This window comes from Azolla caroliniana, unplaced genomic scaffold (genome assembly GCF_043228905.1).
Source record: "Azolla caroliniana isolate FFs.n. ecotype wild unplaced genomic scaffold, voAzoCaro1.0.p SCAF_6, whole genome shotgun sequence".
Taxonomy (NCBI): domain Eukaryota; kingdom Viridiplantae; phylum Streptophyta; class Polypodiopsida; order Salviniales; family Salviniaceae; genus Azolla; species Azolla caroliniana.
In genome coordinates this window covers 22,084,712-22,092,482 of record NW_028230441.1, presented here as the reverse complement: position 1 = coordinate 22,092,482, position 7,771 = coordinate 22,084,712, and positions in this window count along the sequence as shown.

The following is a 7,771-nucleotide window of genomic DNA, read 5'->3' as shown; positions in this document are numbered from 1 at the left end:
GAGTCTTGTCGTATCCTGACCCGCCGGTATAGCTTGTTATCTAGGGAGCTCTATGACCGGTTCTGTCCAAACCGGTTCTGGTTCCACCCTTGGTGCGGGGTGCTCAGTGCGGGGTAGAGGCGTTCCATCCTTCTTTGGGTCCGAACGCTCCCCCACCTGTTCTAAGGTGCTTGCCTTCTGGCGCCGCTGGAGGTGCTCTAACGGTTGCTCCTCCGCTTCCTCCTCTTGAGTTCCGATGTTGATTTTTGCTGCCAAGGGGTCTGGCTCTTGTTGCACCGGTCGGTGAAGTCTGATCTTGGTTGGCTGTGCCGATGTCTCCTCCTGCGTTTCCGTCTGCCGCTTCCGATTGGTGCGCTCTTTTGCCGCCTTGTCCATGTCGGCTGCCTTCCCTTTCGATGCCTTAGAGGCCATTAACTACTGCCGTTTCGAAGCCGTTTTTGGGGTGCCTTTGGTAGTTCTCCCCCACTTTGTGGTCTTGGCGGGCTCGATAGGTGGCGCCAGTAGGGTGAGCCATTGCGCCACGACCATCCATATTTTCCGATCCTCCTTGCCTCTTACAGAGTCGATGGCCGCACAGAGGCCATCCGCAATTAGTACCGCCCAGTCCACCTTCACGTCTTCATACGTTGCTATGATTAAGCTGGCTCGGTTCTGAGGCATGCACGGGGGTCGAGGGTATACATGTCCAAATTCATGGAGTACACGGGCAATTTCCCGAAATAATGTATCTTCGCCGCCCTGTGTCTTGTAGGCCTTGTTGGCCAGAGAGTATTCGCCAAAATATTTTCGGAGCTGCTCCGGGGTAGGGTTGTCGATCGTGAAGATGCCCCCCTCCGGAAGGCCGATCAACGCATGGATGGCCTGCTCCGTGATCAGTTCTGTGTTGATTTCTTTTACTATCTTCTCCGCCTCCCGATGTGGTGGCGCCTCCATGATCGTGAGGAACCCTTCTAACCCGTGTTGCCTTAGCCACTTCTTGGCTGCTTCAGAGAGTGCTTGGCAGTCCATGTCTTCTTCGAGGTCGGTGAGCGTTGGTGAGGGGTGTGTGTGAGGAGGCTCTGTATGCGTGGGCTCGCGTCTGATGATCTTCAATCGCCTGTCTGCGTTTGTGCTCCTCTGTTCGCGAAATGTCAAGACATCTATGCGGTGGGGGTTTTCTTGCTGCATGTTAGCGCCTGTTTTTCTTACCCGTGCGTGTGCACGTCGTGTACTAAAATAGAATGTCGTGCCATGTGGCGGCGGTTTAATACCCTATTAATAGTCCACTACGTTGTTGTGTGAATCTTCACACACTATGTAAAAAAATAATGAAATAATTATTATAGATTAGATTAGTAGCTTACTATAGAAAGATGGATATACTCAAGAGCTTCAAAACGTTTTTACTATATACAAAATGGAGAAATACATATCAAGTTATGTGAAAATAAAGTTTGAGAAGATAGGGAAATTAGAACTATCCCACATAGATAGGAAAGTTAAGGCCCTGGCTATATAAGCACCTTGAGCTCCCTCATTTTTCATTTGTGCTAAGAGCACTTTGGCCACTTTGTCTTAATGGATGATGGTGGCCAGATTCCCTAAAATCGGAAACCGGTCGGTAAACAAATCCGGAAACCGGCCGGTAAGCAAATCCGGAAACCAGTCCGGTAAGCAAACCCAGAAACCGACCGGTATGCAAACCGGAAACCGGCTGGTAAGCAAAACCGGAACCGGAACTGGCAAGCAAACTAGCACTGGAATCGGCCGGAAAGCAAAATCGGAACTAGAACAGGCAAGAAAACCAGAATTGGAACCGGCAAGCAAAACCAGAAACCGACCGGTAAGCAAAACCGGAACCGGAATCGGCCGACAAGCAAAATCGGAACCGGTCGGCAAGCAAAACCGGAAACCGGCCGATAAGCAAAACCGGAACCGGAACCGGAATCGGTCGGCAAGCAAAACCAGAATCGGAACCGTCTGGCAAGCGAAACCAAAAACCGACCGGTAAGCAAAACCGGAACCGCAACCGGCAAGCAAAATGGAACCGGCTGGCGAGGGATTCGGCGATCGGGCGGAACCGGCTACCGGACGAGGTTGGACGCGGACGGACGGAAGATTAGATCATGCAACAAACTAAAGTAAAATGAAGAGAACTAAAGTAAAGGCCATGTGGACGCAAGCAACTAAAGTTGGAGTGCATGCAAAAAGTAAAGGTCATGTGGACGGTCACATGCAACTAAACGAAAAAGCCATGCAACTAAAAATAGATGCAACTAAAAGAAAAAGCTAAGCAACTAAAAGTAGAGGCCATGCAACAAAAAGTGGAAAGGCTATGATCAAGGGAGAACTCCATATAAAATTCCATTTTTTTTCCTACACTCAGGCTCTCCATTATTTTGCTTTTCCTTCTTCGTTCCCTTATCTTAGGGAAGCCATAACACTCAAAAACGCTAATCCATAACTCATATAACCTAATCCTAATCTTCCCTACGGAAGCCATAACACTAAAAAACGCTAATCTTCCCCACGGAAGCCATAATACTCATATAACCATAATCTCTTATCAAAGCCAAGAACCCTAAATCTCTATGGAATCCATATCTTAGTTTCTTCTAATATATTATTCTAGCAATCTCCTTAAGATAAAACTTTTGTAATCTCAATCTTGAGATTGATTGTAATCTTTCTTTCCCTTTATTAATGAAATTAGTGAATCTTTATCATTTTGTATTAATTGTTTAATATAATCATACGAATCTGATATCTTCCGGTCGGAGGCCCCGGGGTCCTGCCTCAAAGTTCACGTATCCTCGTTGTATTTCCGCGACATCTTTGGTTACCTCGACGTGGAAGGCGGCAATGGAGGATAGAGTCCGAAGACGATGACCTCGCGGCGATGGTGGTCGAAGTGGTGTTGGAGTCGGCACGAGTGGTGATGAGGCGAGAAGCAGCGCAACAAGCAGTTGAGCGAGTGGTCGAAAGAGTCGTCCGTTTCAACGGGGACAAAGTCCCATCTTACTTGGAAGCCTACAACATGGAAATGGAGGAGCGAGACGTGGACGAAGCGTTGAGGCTGGAGTTCTTTTGTCGGGCTGTCGCCGTCTGTACGCACGCGGAAGTGAAGGAGCTCCGACAAGCTCATAGTTCGTGGGAGGCCTTTGAAGAGGCGCTCCTACAGGCATATGGAGGATGGCGGAAGAGCCGGGGACGGCACGACTTCGACCAGTGGGTAGCATTGGCAAAGACCCACCGGGGAGCGACGAAGGCGTTCTGAGAGTTCAAGCGACGGCTTGCTCGGCTCCCGAAGCGGGAACAAGGTTTGGTGGGGGCAGACAAAGTCCTATTGTTCGTCAGGTCGATCGATCGAGCGGAATGGGAGGCCACCAGGATAGAGCTCGAAGACGATGACGGAGCGAATGGGCTTACAGAGGACTGGTCGAAGGTCGGAAGGGTGTGCCAACGGCAAGAGTCGGAAGAGTCGAAGGTCGGAAGAGTCGGCAAGAGTCGGTGTTGGGGCCAGGATTGCGGAGGTGTACGCAGCTCTCGAGGCGATGCTCGAGGAAGAGGAAAGATCGAGGCCGCAAGCTGAGACTGAGGAGACGGACTTGCCCCACGCGATGATGGAAGATCGGTACGACGGTACCACGGGAGAGGGTGCGGAACAAAATGCCCTCTCAACTTGCGGAGATAGAACGGTCAAGGAGGAGGCCGAGATACCGATCGCGGGATCGGAACGTTGGAACTAGCGGTGTCGAACGTGTCAGACCGAAACTCCGGTCATTGGAGAAGCAAGCCCAGACGGGGCTTGCGCGATCGGTAAGGAGACGACCGCCGACCACGAAGAGCCGGTGGCTACGGACAAGGGCGTAAACCGGATGGGCGATTCTTTGAGCCTTCCCACACTTGCTCCCGAGACGATGGCAGTCGGGCCCGAGTGCCCACGTGAGTCCCAAGCAGAGGAAGGCGACGGCGAGAGACCAAGAATCACCGACGAGACGATACGGGGAAGGAGCGGACGAAAGCCCCCAGACCCGATTCCGGAGAACTCAGCATTCGAGCCCGTATTCCCATGTAAGACCGAGGAGATGGATGGCGGTACTGAGGAGTCCTGGCACGATGTCAGCGAAGATGGATTGGAGATGGCCAGCGACTAGGTCGACGAAGAGACCAAGGAACGACCCGACCGGGGACCGAACTGCGCGATGCTCCGATACGGGTGGAGCGTAATCCGGTCGTGGATTGTTTGATCGGGGCCGGATTCGGCATAAAGGTGCCAATACGGGAGAGGGTGTGGGATGAGCCGCCCTCTTTTACATGGGGAGAAAGACCGATCGAGCGAAGGTCGGGAATTGGAAGGAAGGTGATCAAAGGTTCGGAACGAGTCTGGCAAGGTCGGCATCGGAGCTGAAACTCCGGACATTGGAGAATCAAGCTCAGGTGGGGCTTGATTGATCACAGAGCGGATGCTATCCACCGACACCACTAAAAGGGGCGGTGGCCCGGATGAGTCGCCGAAAGACGTTGAGAAATTAGTTACGACCACATCCTATCCAGAGACTTCGGCAGTTCGGCCGACGTGGCAACGTGAGACCGAAAGAGATGGAAGATGGAGGCGGGAACGCAGCAAGGAGAGTGCCGACGAGTTCGGGAGAAGTACAGGGGATGAAGAGGAGAATGAAGGCCGGTCTACGAAGTTCCTTACACCGATCTGGCTGTCGGCCCGAGTGCCGGCGTGAGTCCTATAGGAGAGATCGGTGGCGACAGGAGAACGGGACCCGGCAATCCAGAGAATGACGGACGGACCCGGACGAGAACCGGGGGGAGCGGACTTCCGGAAAACCATTCCGGGAGGGAGTAAGAGAGCAGGCCCACGAAGAGGCTGGGAACACGGTATGTCGGTACCACAGGAGAGGGTGTGGAGCGAGCCACCCTCTCGACTTGCGAAAGAAGGAAGACTCGGATAAGGGTCAAGGATACGACGAGCCCGAGGAGGATCCTTCACACCGGATCCAGAGACTCCGACGGTTGGCCCGAGAGCCGGTGTGAGACCTAGAGTGACGATCGGTGGTAGCGAGGGGACGAAGGCAAAGGGCTACGAATGGGCGGTCTACGGAGATCCTCACACCGATCAGGTTGTCGGCCCGAATGCCGGCGTGAGTCCAATAGGAGAGATCGGTGGCAGCAGGTGGACGTGACCAACAGAAGAGGACGACGAACGCAGAGCGGTGCAATTGCGACCTTATACACACCGGTTCTAGAGACTCTGGCAGCCAACGACAAGAGGAGGCGTGAGACCTAGAGTAAGGAATGGTGGCGGCGGCAAGGTGGGCAACCGAAGCCAGAAGGTTGGAGGTCCCACGAAGATCCTCACACCGATCCGGCGGTTGGCCTGAGTGCCGGTGTGAGTCCTATAGGAGAGATCGGTGGTGGCAGGTGAACGTTATCGGACGACAGGAAGCGACGAACGACAAGGAGGTATGAGGCCGGCGAGGCAGCTACGGACCATCTCAAATCTTCCGGCAAGGTCAGTGGGCATAAGGAAGTCAAGTCCTACGGGATCCCCACACCGAACCGGAGACTTCGGCAGTTCGGCCAACATGGCAACATGAGACCGAGAGAGAAGGTTGGTGGCGGCGGGAAACGGGACCCAGCAATAGGAAGGCGGGACCCGGCTACGCGGAAGACACGAGGAGAGTTGCGAAGGACTCTGACAGAAGACACCCGAATTTCGGCAAGCAGAGAAATGGAGTCCGGTCCTATGGGACCCTCACACCGATCCGGAGACTCCGATAGTTCGGCCAACGTGGCAACGTGAGACCTAGGGAGAAGGACGGTGGCGGTAGGGAACGGGACCCGACGACACGAGATAACGGATCGGGAGTCGGTAAGACGGGGGGCAGACAAAGTGCGAAACCCTTACCGGCCGGCTATGGTTTCGGAAAGAGCCAGATCGAAGCGTGACTACGGGACGGTGTTCGGCACGAACGGTGCCGAACGAAGGAAGCGGAAGACTCAGGACCTGTTGCAGCAGCGCAAAACGGGAAGGGCCAAGCGGGCTACTACGGGGTGTTCCTCGGATGCGGAGGACACCGGTATGCGGATGAGCAGCAATGCACGATCTGGCCGGGAAAGGGGCCGACAAGGCGTGCAAAGAACCGGAGTGCGACACAGGCAGTGCCAAACAACGGAGGAGGATATGTGGCACATGGAGGTGCCGGATCGGAAAGACGAGCGTGAAGATGGGTAGCGCGGTTCGAAGGTAGCGCGTAGAAGGCCAAAGAAGGATCCTCTACACCGTTCCGGAGACCATGGCGGTTCGAGCCGACACGACGACGTAAGACCATGGAGAAGGAAGGTGGCGGCGAGAGGACGAAGGCAACGTGAAACAACATGGGACGGCAATCAGGACAACACGAATGGTCAACGGAGGCCATGCGGGCCACCACAGGCGTTCCTCAAGCGGAGGACATCAGGCATACGACGGAGAACGGAGCGTGCATACGGCCAAACAAGGGCCAGCGGAAGTACACGTACTACAGAGATCGCGGTGAAGGACCCATCGACGGGTCGAACGAGCCTACGGGGAGGTAAGCGTGAAGGGAGAACCGAAGCCGACGGTTCAAACCGACAGCGAGCCGGGATGTAGATTACGGAAGATCGGTTTCTCACCGGCCGAAATCTCTTACCCTTCACCAGATTTGGCACGTACCGGTGGACGTGCGGTTAGGTGGGGGTGGATGTCGTGAAGAATTTCGTCCAGAGGCAGAAACTGGGAAATATTGGCTACATCGGCGAGGTGCACCATGTGCACTCACCCTCGTGTAATTGTGTGAATAATAGGAGTTAAGTCGGGACGAAGAATCCCATGTAAATCGGGATTTATCCCACATTGTAACGCATCCCTCTCCTTATTCTATAAAAGGAAGGGATGGTCCCTTGTAGAAGGGTTGCCCATTTTGTATTAGCAGGGTATACCGTTAGACGGAGAGACATTCTCTCTTTCTCTCTCTTGTTTTAGGGTTTCTTCTTCTTCTTCTTCTTCTTCTTCTTCGTCCTTCCGTGCGTCGAGCCTTGGCATCTAGCGTCTAGTTTTCTGCCCTGTACTCTGTGCAAGACCCCGCTCGGCACGACAAGCCCGAGAGCTCCCCGACCGGCGGCTTGGCAGTAGACAACGGTTGTATCTCATGCGACCTAGGTCCGGCTTGAAGTCGGTGTTGAATCTCGTGGTCTTGTAAATACATATACATTTGGTTGTGCATATTCGGGTCTCTGTTGGTGTGCGTGTGTGTGTCTTAGTGTTTCTCTCTTGCTTATGTACATGTTCGTGCGAGAGTCAATGTTGCCTGCCTGCTCACTCACTCTCTCTCCCTTCGGTTGCTTCCGGTGTGCTCCTAGGGTGCCTCGGAAAGGGTGAAGCATGACTTCCTACGCTCCGTCACTCCCTAGTCCAAGACCCCCATGGTCTCGCCTTTCTACACGCACGCGCGTAACAACGCGACAACGTACCTTTTCAAAGTGCATGTTCACTCCTTGTTCTTGCATGTGTCCGTTCACACCTCGCCCTTACATGATTTACTTTGATTTGATTTGATTTTTATTTTTTTATTTTTAACAACTGTTTGGTTAATTTGCCTCCGGTCCCACCGGACCCCTATCCGAATTGTGGGACTTGTTGGCCTCTGGACTACTCGCCGTCGCGTCGTTCTTGCCGTTTGTCGGCTCATGCTCCCTCTTACCGGCTTCGCGCTTGCCGATTGCTACACGTGTTGTCGTCTCTTCTGACTTACCG